The sequence below is a fragment of the Salvelinus sp. IW2-2015 genome, unplaced genomic scaffold, assembly GCF_002910315.2.
Source record: "Salvelinus sp. IW2-2015 unplaced genomic scaffold, ASM291031v2 Un_scaffold396, whole genome shotgun sequence".
Classification (NCBI taxonomy): domain Eukaryota; kingdom Metazoa; phylum Chordata; class Actinopteri; order Salmoniformes; family Salmonidae; genus Salvelinus; species Salvelinus sp. IW2-2015.
The window spans coordinates 810887-823707 of NW_019942552.1; positions in this window are offsets into that span (position 1 = coordinate 810887).

Consider the following 12821-nt stretch of genomic DNA (forward strand, 5'->3'; position numbering starts at 1 on the left):
CAAGAGGAGGATCTTGTGTCTATGACCTGAGGGACATATGTCTCTCTGGGAAAATATGGTCGAATCACATCTTGGCAGAGAGGTTAGGAGAGCAAGTGGCAGGTAACCGAGCACAGTGGTTTTGTACGAACCCAGAGGAGGATCATTTTGGGAAGTGGGGAGCATGATGAGAGAGTGTGCACAAGAAGCTTGTCTTTCTCTTGGAAGAAGCAACAAGGAAGTCTGCACCTAGCGGCAGGCCACTGTAAAATCTACAGTAAGTACGGAGAGGGGCTATGCTCACTGAGAGGTCCTGTCAATATGTCTAAAGTCTTTTTCCCCATTAGGAAGAGAAGAGATGCTATCCGCCCGATTTGGCGGATAGACGGTGGTGATATGAAATGTAAGATAGGTGGTCGCGGGAGGAGGAAGGAGGGAGGAAAGGAATGAAAAGTGTGCCCAAGTAAACTGTCTGCTTACTACAGGCACAGAGAAGAGCGCGGTGGAGTAGGCCATAGGATAGTAGGGATAATTGGTTAGTTGGAGAAGAGAAGGAGAGGAATAGGGAGAAGAACGCGTCATAGGAAGTTTCGTAAGAAATACGGGAGAACTGTTACAATAATGTCTGTGAGTATAAATAACACTGTCGAGTATAACATAACTTATATTGGCAGGCGAAACCCCGAGGACAAACCATCCAGGATATTTTTGTTTTGAGTTCATTGTGTTTTCAATTGGTTTTCTATGGGAATCTAGATTTCTGAGGCATCTGGTTGCAGTTGCAGTTCCTATGGCTTCCACTGAGTTCAACATCTTTAGAAATTGGTTGATGTTTTCTTTTGAGTAATGAAGAAGTAGCCCATTCTTTCTGAGTTGTAGAGCCAAGTGACAGTTTTGTTTGGGGAGCACTACCTGAAGCTCGCTCCACTTTCATTTTTTATCCGCTATTGAACACAGTATATTCCGTCTAAATTTGATCAATTATTTACGTTTTAAAAACCTAAAGTTGGATTAGGAAAGTTGTTTGAAATGTTGGTCAAGATTACAGGTAATTTATTAGATAATGTAGTCATGTTGGGCGAGTTGGAACCGGTGTTTTTTCTGATCAAAACGCCCCAAATAAATGGACATTTGGGGATATAACGACGGAATTTATTTACAAAAGGACCATTTGTGATGTTTATGGAACATTTTGGAGTGCCAACAGAAGAAGATCTTCAAAGGTAAGGCAATGAATTATATCGTTATTTCTGAGTTTTGTGTCGCGCCGTGCGGGTTGAAATATGATTGTCATGTGTTTGTATGATGGGGTTCTGTCCTCAGATAATCGCATGGTTGCTTTCGCCGTAAAGCTTTTTGAAATCTGACACGGTGGCCCGATTAAGTTAAGCTGTATTTTTGGTGTATTGCACTTGTGATTTTATGAAAGTTAAATATTTCTAATAATTTAATTGGAATTTGGCCCTCTGCCATTTCACCGGATGTTGTCAAATCGATCCCGCTAATGGGATTTGATCCCTAAGAAGTTTTAAGTTTGGGTCAGTCACAGTGGTCAGGTATTCTGCCACTGTGTACTCTCTGTTCAGGGCCAAATAGCAGTCTAGTTTGCTCTGTTTTTTTGTTAATTCTTTCCAATGTGTCAGGTAATTATCTTTTTGTTTTCTCATGATTTGGTTGGGTCTAATTGTGTTGTTGTCCTGGGGCTTTGTGGGGTCTGTTTCAATCTCTCTCTCTCTCTCACTCTCTCACTCTCTCACTCACTCACTCTCTAACTGTCTGATGTCTAAAACTGATTCTCCGACAGCAGATWAAAGGCCTTATCATAAAGGTCGTTTTTTTTCTTTAAACCTCTGTAGCCCCTTGATGTATTATTCATCATTGATGAAATTTTTCAACCTTTTATATATTTTCATTTTTTCCCAACTTGATGTGTAATAACAACAGTGTCTTTTCTGACTGTACTGTCAGTCTGGTGGCTCTGAGAGKTCCAGTATAGTCTCAATTTCAGCAGTCAGGCCATATTAGCATACATATCTCCATGTTGTGGGACCACTGGGTCCTCATCAGATAGGATTAAAGAAGCGAGACTGTCGGAGCAGAACAGATTTAAATACAGAGGAGAGAGATGTGGGGAAGAAGAAAGAGAGAGAGCGGGAGTAATGGAATGAACTGTATCATCAAAATGTGCAGAATAGATTTGCAGAAAACAAAAGTGTTACAACCGAGGGGGAGATATGGAGTGAATTGGGACCAACTGTCAGAGTGGAGGTGTACAGACCACTGCTCACCATCCTGGCTGTTTCCGCCAACACTTTGGCATCACTATCCCTCTCTACCCTCTCCAAAGAGCTCCTAGTCACTACACCCTTCCATGATTAATCCCCATTTCTCTATTTCAATTTGATTAGCCCAGCATATCAATAATGTACTTGGGTGTATGTGTGTCTGGTGTGTGTGTTTGGATGGGTGCGTGTGTGTGTGTGTGGGATGATGGGGGTGGGTGGGTGTGTCATACTACTGTGTGTGTGTTGTGTGTGTGTGTGTGTGTGTGTGTGTGTGTGTGTGTGTGGTGTGTGTGTGTTGTGTGTGTGTGTGTGTGTGTGTGTGTGTGTGTGTGTGTGTGTGTGTGGTGTGTGTGTGTGTTGTGTGTGTGTGTGTGTGTATGTGTGTGTGTGGCTGTGTGTGGGTGTTGTGTGGTGTGTGTTGTGTGTGTGTGGTGTGTGTGTGGTTGTGTGTGTGTGTGTTTGTGTGTGGTGTGTGTGTGTGTGTTTGTGTGTGTGATGTGTGTGTGGTGTGTGGGTGTGGTGTGTGATGGTGTGTTGGTGTGTGTGTGGGTGTGTGTGTGTGTGTGTGGTGTGTGTGTGTGTGTGTGTGTGGTGTGTGTGTGTGTGTGTGTGTGTGTGTGTGTTGTGTGTGTGTGTGTGTGTGTGTGGTGTGGTGTGTGTGTGTGTGTGTGTGTGTGTGGTGTGTGTGTGGTTGTGTGTGTGTGGTGTTGTGTGTTGTTGTGTGGTGTGTGTGTGGTTGGGTGTGTGTGTGTGTTGTGTGGTGTTGTGTTGTTGGTGTGTGTGGTGTGTTGTGTGTGTGTGGTGTGTGTGTGGTGTGTTTGTGGTGTGTGTGGTGTGGTGTGTGTGTGGGGTGTGGTGGGTGGTGGGTGGGTGGGTGGTGGGTGGGTGGTGTGAGGGGTGTGTGTGCAGATGGTGGTGTGGATGGGTGGGTGTGTGTGGATGGGGGGTGTGTGTGGATGGTGTGTGATGGTGGGTGTGGTGGATGGGTGTGTGATGGGGTGTGTGTGGATGGGTGGGTGTTGTGGATGTGTGTTGGTGTGTGGATGGTGGGTGTGTGATTGGGTGTGTATGAATGGTGGTGTGTGTGTGTGTGTGTGTGTGTGTGTGTGTGGATGGGTGGGTGTGTGGATCGTTGTGTGTGTGTGTGTGGATGGGTGTGTGATGGGTGGGTGCGTGTGGATTGGTTTGTGTGTGGGATGGGTGGGTGGGGAGTTCTGTGTGTTTGCTTTATAGTTTCTCATTGGACTCTGATCACAATAGAGCATTTGCAAAAAGTTGTTAATCAATAGTGGATGGCTAATGTATTTCGGTTGATAACAGAAAGAGATCATATTTCTTGGTTGCATTCTGAGCAGACCCACACAGATGGAAGCCTCTCGCCAGTCTCCTGCAGAAGTAGTGTATAGCCTTAGGTTAGTATTCTCCTATAGCGCGTGTCCTATAGGCTCTGAGGACTGAGTTAAAGGGTTACCTAGGATATAATGTATGTCTCTCCTATACGCGTGTCTTATATGGCTCTGAGGACTGAGTTAAAGGTTACCATAGGATATAATGTATGTCTCTCCTATAAGCGCGTGTCTATAGCTCTGGGGACTGATTAAGGTTCCTAGGTATAATGTATGTCTCTCCTATAGCGCGTGTCTATAGGCCCTGAGGACTGAGTTAAAGGGGTTCCATAGGATATAATGTATGTTCTCCTATAGCGCTGTCTATAGGCTCTGAGGACTGAGTTATAAGGTTATCCTAGGATATAATGTATGTCTCTCCTATAGCGCTGGTCTATAGGCCTGAGGACTGAGTTAAAGGGTTACCTAAATTATAATGTATGTTCTCCTATAGGCGGTGTCTATTAGGCCTGAGACTGAGTAAAGGGTTACTAGGATTAATGTAATGTCTCTCCTATTAGCGGTGTCTATATGCCTGGATGAGTTAAGGGTACAGGATTTAAATTGTTCTATGATTATTTTATTTGTTTTATGTTCTCTCTATTAGCGCGTGTTCTATAGCTCTGAGGACTGAGTTAAAAGGTTACCTAGATATAATGTATGTCTCTCCTATAGCGTGTGTCTATAGCTCTGAGGACTGAGTTAAAGGGTTACCTAGGATATAATGTATGTCTCTCCTATAGCGCGTGTCTATAGGCCCTGAGGACTGAGTTAAGGTTACCTAGGATTTAATGTATGTCTCTCCTATAGCGCGTGTCTATAGCTATGAGACTGAGTTAAAGGTTACCTAGGATTTAATGTATGTTCTTCCTATAGCGCTGTCTTATAGCTCTGAGGACTGAGTTAAAGGGTTACCTAGGATATAATGTATGTCTCTCCTATATCGTGTGTCTATAGGCTCTGAGGACTGAGTTAAAGGGTTCCTAGGATATAATGTATTCTCTCCTATACGGTGTCTATAGCCCTGAGACTGAGTTAAAGGGCTACTAGATATAATGTATGTCTCTCCTATAGCGCGGTCTATAGCTCTGAGGACTGCTTAAAGGGCTACCTAGGATTTAATGTATGTCTCATCTCTTTAAGTGACATCAGGTTTTCAAGCGTTAGTTCTGGAGTGGAGCTCTTTAGAAAACCTGCAGCTGTTTTCCTTTAGTTTGTGTGTGAAATATTTAGCCCTGTGTGATAGCTTCACTTGATTTGTAGACATGCTGGCAAAATGTTCCTTTAAAAATCTGTCTTCATCAAGTACATTAAAGTACATTTAGACTTTTGAAAAGATGATAACTGCCTCTCATATGATGAGAGAGTAAAATTAATGGATCTAAAGTTATTGAAATGTACGGTACAGTAGAGTGGCATGAACAGCCAAAAGCTCGAGAATATATATTTTTAATTGATTAGAAGTTTCCCTTTAAAATAGTTACTTGTGACTGTTGGATCTAAAGCAGCTGTTCTTAGACATCCAGTGAGTCTTCTCCGCAGTGGCAGGTCTGAGTCAGCCCTATACTGTCTCTGTTGTGCCAGGTGAGAAAGGCATCTCTCTCTCTCTCTCTCTCTCTCTCTCTCTCTCTCTCTCTCTTTCCTCTCTCTCTCTCTCTCTCTCTCTCCTCTCTCTCTCTCTCTCTCTCTCTCTCTCTCTCTCTCTCTTCTCTCTCTCTCTCTCTCTCCTCTCTCTCTCTCTCTCTCTCTCTCTCTCTCTCTCGCTCTCTCTCTCTCTCTCCTCTCTCTCTCTCTCTCTCGCTCTCCGCCTCCGCCACCACCACATCTCTAACAGGCCCTCAACTATGTGTTCCTGTTCTCAGCAGTAAGTACAAACTTCTCAACATGCAGAATAGTCTAGTGCAGAAAACGTATAGTTGGGCTTCTTGCAAGGATCTAAGTAACATAGTTTGAGTTGTTCCAAACGGCCATGATCATTTTTATAAGGATTTCAGTGATTAAAGTCGAGGTTTATTAAAGCTTAGGCAGAACTATGTGTCGGAATAGACAGCACTAAGGAAAGTTACGCTTATTTCTCACTGGACGTCCCCCTCAAGAAAATTGGTTACAGAGACATCATTTGGAATGAGACTCAGTAACAGAGACATAATGGTGTCTGGAGGTTTACTGATTGAACTGAGTATACAGAGGAATGACAAACAGGTAAATAATGAGCCTGAAGGCCATGGATGCCCCTCCGTGTCCCCACAGGAAATCAGAGCTGTAATGATACGAATGTTAGATCAAAACTCTAGTCACTCATTATCCAATGACAAAACAACGGAGCGAATTTAAAATCAGTATATGTTCATTCATGAGCAGTGTGCACTTGTCTACAGCTCTTGGGGGCTAGAACCCAATAAGCATCCCCTTCTTAAACAACCAAATCCTACAACCAAACCCCAAGGCCCTTACCCCATCACTCCTTACCAACCAACCCCAAGGCATCCCCTCCTTCTTACCAACCCATCCCCAAGGCATCCCCCTTTCTTACCAACCAATCCCAAGGCTTCCCCTCTTCCTACCAACCACCAACCTCCCAAGGCATCCCCTTCTTACAACCAATCCCAAGGCATCCCTTCTTACAACCAATCCCAAGCATCCCCTTCTTACCAACCAACCCCAAGGCATCCCCCTTCTTACCAACCAACCCCAAGCTTCCTTCTTACCAACCATCCAAGCATCCCCTTCTTTACCAACCAACCCGGCATCCCCTTCTTACCAACCAATCCCAAGGCATCCCCTTCTTACCAACCAACCCCAAGGCCCATTCCCTTCTTAAACACCCCCACCACCTCCATCCCCCTTTCACCTTTCCTTCCTTTGCAGGAACACCCCCACACCATCCTCTCCCCTATCCCCCATCTCTCCATCCTTTTCTCGCCTCTCTCCTTCCTCCTCCTTTAGAGACCACTCCTCACCCCCCTATCCCCTATCCCCCATCTCTCCATCCTTCTCTCGCCTCTCTCCTTCCTCCTTTCCTTAGAGACCACTCCCTCCACCCCCCTATCCCCTATCCCCCATCTCTCCATCCTTCTCTCGCCTCTCTCCTTCCTTTTTTCCCTTCAGAGACCACCCCCTCAGCATCCCTCTCTGCTTCCTAGGAATGCATGGCGTGACAGAGAGCTGAGCTGAGCTCAGCACATTCCCCAAAGAGCCCTTCATCAGCATGGCCCAGTGCTTCAGTAAACAGCATAGTGGTACACTTGGCCAAATAGCAGACCCGCAGCGGGGGCAAGGGTGGGTCGCAGACATTGGATGGATGGGGCATAATGCAGGGTCATGACCATCTCTCCATCTCTCCATCTCTCTATCCTTCCTTCACTCGTTCTTCTCTCTTCTCTCCTGCTCTCTCTCCCTCTCTCTCACACTGTCTGTTGATTGGCTGTCACTCCCGACGTGCACTTGGGAATGGCTAATTGCGCCTCTTGCACTCCTCCGCTAACCCTTCCACCCCCTCACGCCCTCACCCCCCAACCCCGTACGCCCCACCCACACCCCGGCCTTCCTGATAGGATGCCGATTGTGGCTGCTACTCACTTTAGACGATCGATGATGTGACTTACTAAACGGCACCCCGTGGAAAGCGCGAGGCACCAAAGCTGTCGTTGGCGCAGCAACATGGGGTAACCTCTGGGGCCGCCTTTGTTTAGGTCTTCAAATAAGTTACACACACATGAGTGCATGTACACACACACAGTACACACACACACACACACACACTGTACACACAAACACACTGTACACACACACTGTACACACACACACTGTACACACACACACACACATCTCTGAACGGGTGCTCTGTTGATGTTGATGTGTTTTTAGATGGTATTCAGTGGGCGGTGAAGCTAGTGGTTATAAAAAGTGGAGCTGCATGGCTTTACAAAATAACTATCCAGATGTCTGCTATGCTAATAAGAAGAAGACCTGAAAGGAACAGTCTGCAAGGAACTGAGATCTGGCCAGGTTACAACTGCCCCACAGGGATAAACATAGTTTGGTTTTATTCCACTGGGTAAGAACGTTGAGGTATAAAGTTCAAACCTTTCTCCTGGAGGGACACTCTTATCTGGCGTGCACCGTTCCCGTGCCTGTAAGGTGTCGTGGCGGCTCATCCTGACAGTCTTGTCAAGTCTTTGTCGAAGTAAACAGCCAGTCACTATGGAGGAATAGAAACGACAGGATGTGGCAAATTACAGTCACAACTTGTCAATCCTCCACACCCCAGAGGTTGTTTGTTTGTCACACAAATAGCAGCGACTAAACTTAGTCACAGGAAATATGACATTTTCTAAAGGTCTGGGGTTGTGTGCTTCGATGGAGATATCAAAGGGCAGTCAGCTATTTTGGTACCGAAGTGTTTTGTATATAAGTACTGGATGAATAGTCAGGAGAAGTGTTAGATATTTTGTAGCTTTGCACACAAGCAAACATTTATTTTGCATGTGAATTGTGATAATGATTCCGCATTATTGCACTTTCTCGTTCTCACACCCAGATATATTCGAAAGTACTCATGCATACTGCTAATATATACAATAAATACATCCACAATTATAAAAACATACAGTGATTTCTTTTGTCCTTTTATTCTGTAAATGGCTGCTTCATGAAGACCGCTTCTGGCATGTCACTGGAGCAGAATATTCCTTTAGAGTTGAAGACATCACACGTTCTGAAAGAGCTGTCACAAATGATCTGGTAAGATAAATACGGCACGAGTCCCCCTGAGCACAAAACGACAATGGTAAAGAGGTTCCAGAGGAATAAAATGCTTTTTCAAAGGCGATGATGTTTGACAAAAAGCTCCGACATGGCAAAAGGGAAGAAAAACAACAACTGCTGTCTTCCTCTCTTAGCATCTACTGTAGCTACAGAGCCTTCAGAAAGTATTCTCACCTTTCTTTTTTCACTTTGTTGTGTTGTAGCCTGAATTTAAAACTGACTGCATCTAGATTTGGTGTCACTGATCTACACACAATACCCCATCATGTCAAGGTGGATTACTGTTTGGAGTACATTTTAAAAACGAATAACAAATTGAAAGCTGAAATGTCTTTAGTCAATAATATTCAACCCCTTTGTTATGGCCATAGCTGCTGGAAGATGTTTGGGGGATCCGGGTGCTGCGATTTTATTGGCCACTGGGGGGGGCGGGCTATTTTATCCACCGCACTACAATGGGCTAAGTCAGTCCGCTAATACAGGACTAGTAYAGGCCCAATGCGCTACTTTTGTTTTTTATTAATATTGTTTTTTAATTAGTATTTTTTAGTGGGGAGCACCACCCTCAGCACTCCTACTTCCTGGGGCTATGTTTATGGCAAGCCTAAATAAGTTGAGGATAAGTTGCATGGACGCATTCTGTGTTTAATTATAGTAGTTAACACTATTTTTTATTAGAATTCCACATCTCTGTACCCCACACATAGAGTCATCTGTAAGGTCCCTCAATCAAGTAGTGAATTTCAAGCACAGATTCAACCACAAAAGACCAGGGGGGGGGGTTCAATGCCTTGCAAAGAAGGGTAGATGTGTAAAAAAATATCTAAATAGCTAAATATCCCTTTGAGCATGGTGAAGTTATTGATTAGGCTTTGGATGGTGTATCAATACACACAGTCACTCCAAAGATACAAGCGTCAATCCTAACTCATTTGCCGGAGAAGAAGAAAACTGCTCAGGGCTTTCACCATGAGGCCAATTGTAATTAAAACAAAGTTAGAGACGGCCTCCCGAGTGGGGCAGCAGTCTAAGGCACTGCATCGCAGTGCGTGAGGCGTCACTACAGACCTAGGTTCGATCCCAGGCTGTGTTGCAGACCCATGAGGTGGTGCACAATTGGTCTAGCGTAGTTTGGGTTAGGGGAGGGCTTGGCCGGCCTGGATGTCCTTGTCCCATCGCGCTCTAGCAACTTCTTATGGCGCATGCACGCTGACTTCGATCGCGAGTTGTACAGTGGTTCCTCCGACACATTGGTGACTTTCAGGTTAAGCGAGCAGTGTGTCAAGAATCAGTGCGGCTTGGCAGGGTTGTGTTTCGGGGGACACGTGGCTCTTGACCTTCGCCTCTCACGAGTCCGTACGGGAGTTGCAGCGATGGGACAAAACTGTAACTACCAACTGGATATCAACAAATAGGGGGGAGAAAAATGGGGTGAAAAAAAAMATGTATTGTTACAGAGTTTAATGGTTCTGATTTGAGGAAATGTAGGACGGATCAACAACATTGTAGTTACTCCACAGTACTAACCTACAGTGCCTTGCAAAGGTATTCACCCCCTTGGCGTTTTTCCTATGTTGATGCATTACAACCTGTAATTTAAATGGATTTTTATTTGGAATTCATGTAATGGACATAAACAAAATAGTCCAAATTGGTGACGTGAAATGAAAAAAATTAATTGTTAAAAATATATATTTTTTTTAAAAAATGAAAAAGTGGTGCGTGCATATGTATTCACCCCCTTTGCTATGAAGCCCCTAAATAAGATCTGGTGCAACCAATTACCTTCAGAAGTCACATAATTAGTTAAATAAAGTCATGATCTCAGTATATACACACCTGTTCTGAAAGGCCCCAGAGTCGGCAACACCCCTAAGCAAGGGGCACCACCAAGCAAGCAACACTATGAAGACCAAGGAGCTCTCCAAACAGGTCAGGGAAAAAGTTGTGGAGAAGTACAGATCAGGAATGGGTTATAAAAATAAGCAAACATGTTTGGTGTTTGCCAAAAGGCATMTGGGAGACTCCCCAAACATATGAAATAAGATACTCTGGTCAGATGAGACTAAAATGTAGCTTTTTGGCCATCAAGGAAAATGCTATGTCTGGRGCAAACCCAACAACTCGCATCACCCCGAGAACACCATCCCCATAGTGAAGCATGGTGGTGGTAGCATCATGCTGTGGGGATGTTTTTCATCGGCAGGGACTGGGAAACTGGTCAGAATTGAAGGAATGATGGATGMCGCTAAATACAGGGCAATTCTTGAGGGAAACCTGTTTCAGTCTTCCAGAGATTTGTGCCTGGGAAGGAGGTTCACCTTCCAGCAGGACAATGACCCTAAGCATACTGCTAAAGCAACACTCGAGTGGTTTAAGGGGAAACATTTAAATGTCTTGGAATGGCCTAGTCAAAACCCAGACCTCAATCCAATTGAGAATCTGTGGTATGACTTAAAGATGTGTGTACATCAGRGGAACCCATCCAACATGAAGCAGTTTTTCCTTGAATAATTGGCAAAAATCCCAGTGGCTAGATGTGCAAAGCTTATAGAGACATACCCCAAGAGACTTGCAACTGAACTGGATTCATTATCACCAACCCCGGACTGTCTTGTCTCATTACTCACACCTGGTTCCCATTCCCCCTGATTAGTATGTTATACAGTATATGTGTCCTCTGTTCCCCATTGTCCTTGTTGGTTATTGTTACCATGTCCGTTGGTTCTGTGAGTACCTGTGCTGTTTTATCGGCTTCCATGCTACGTGTTATTATGCACTTGTTTTYCAGGTCTCATCCCGTGTATTATTTAGAGGTTTACACCTCACTCTTTTGTTTGGGTGGAGAAAATAAAACCCCTTATMCCGTATTCCTGCGCCTGTCTCCAATCATTAAGACAACGTGACAATGGGAGACTAATTCACCTTTCAGGACAATAACCTAAAACTCAAGGCCAAATCTACAATGGAGTTGCTTACCAATATGACATTGAATGTTCCTGAGTTGCCTAGTTACAGTTTTGATTTAAATTGGCTGGAAAATCTATGGCAAGACTTGAACCTGGCTGTCTAGCAATGATCAACAATCAATTTGACAGAGCTTGAATAGGTTTTTAAATAATAATTGGCAAATATTGTACAATCCAGGTGTGCAAAGCTCTTAGAGACTTACCCAAAAAGACTTACAAACTGCACCATACTGTAAATTATGATGCATTGTGGAAAAATGGCTGTATTATGATTGATACTGTAATTCCACCTGACAGAATACAGTATCGTACCATATCTTAGGAGCGCCAAAAACCATTTGACCACTAGTGGATGCATAGTATTGTTGTTTCTGGCTCATTAACATATTTTGAGGCGTGCCTTGTAAGTTGCCTTGTAGTTGCACCTGTGAGGGAGAATGCTGTACCAATTTTCTCTGATGAGATTATAGTGCCCCATCAATATAACATGTTTGGGAGATAGATTTGAGTGGCAGCTCGTCTTAATCCTTAACTGGGTGAGCATTTTGACATGTCCTTTTGGTCTGTTTTGCACTGTAGTCACTTCCAGTTTGTAAGCCTTTGTTAAGGCCTCAAGAAGTTCAAGTATATAAAACACAAAAAAGTGAATTATTATGCTGTAATGTGTAAACACTTTACCTAGCAGCCAACTTGCTTGCACCAATCCCTTGTAATTACAGTACAATACTGTGAAATGCAAACCCCTCCCCTAAATTAATTTCACTCATTCATTCAATCTGATGACAGTAGCGTTTTATTTTTTACAGTCAATTTTACAGTATTGTACTGTGTGCCATTACACAGTACTTGCTTTGATACAGCGTTTATATTACAGTAGTTGTAGTGTAATATTAAATACAGAAATTTACTTGCCACCGAACTGCCTAAAAATTCYCAGTAACCCTTTTATAGGGTACTGTTTACCATATTATCATTCTAACATAGTCTTTTCTTCTACTATTATGTGGTTTGATTGATGTGTTTACCTGGTCTCGTAATATTTTTACTGTAGGTTTTTGGAACTCTGTAGTTATCTTTATCACATTACAAAAAATACATGCAGTGCCTTCGGAAAGTATTCAGACCACTTGACTTTTTCCACATTTTGTGACATTACAGCCTTCTAAAATGGATTCAATAAAAAATAYAATCCTCAGCAATCTACACACAATACCCCATCAGACAAAGTGAAAAGAGGTTTTTAGAAACAGAAAGACTTTATTTCCGAAAGTATTCAGACCCTTTGCTACGAGACTATAAATTGAGCTCTGATGCATTCGGTTTCCATTGATCCTCATTAAGTTGTTTCTCCAACTTGATTGGAGCCCACCTGTGGTAAATTCAATTGATTGGACATGATTTGGAAAGGCATACACCTGTCTATATAAGGTCCCACA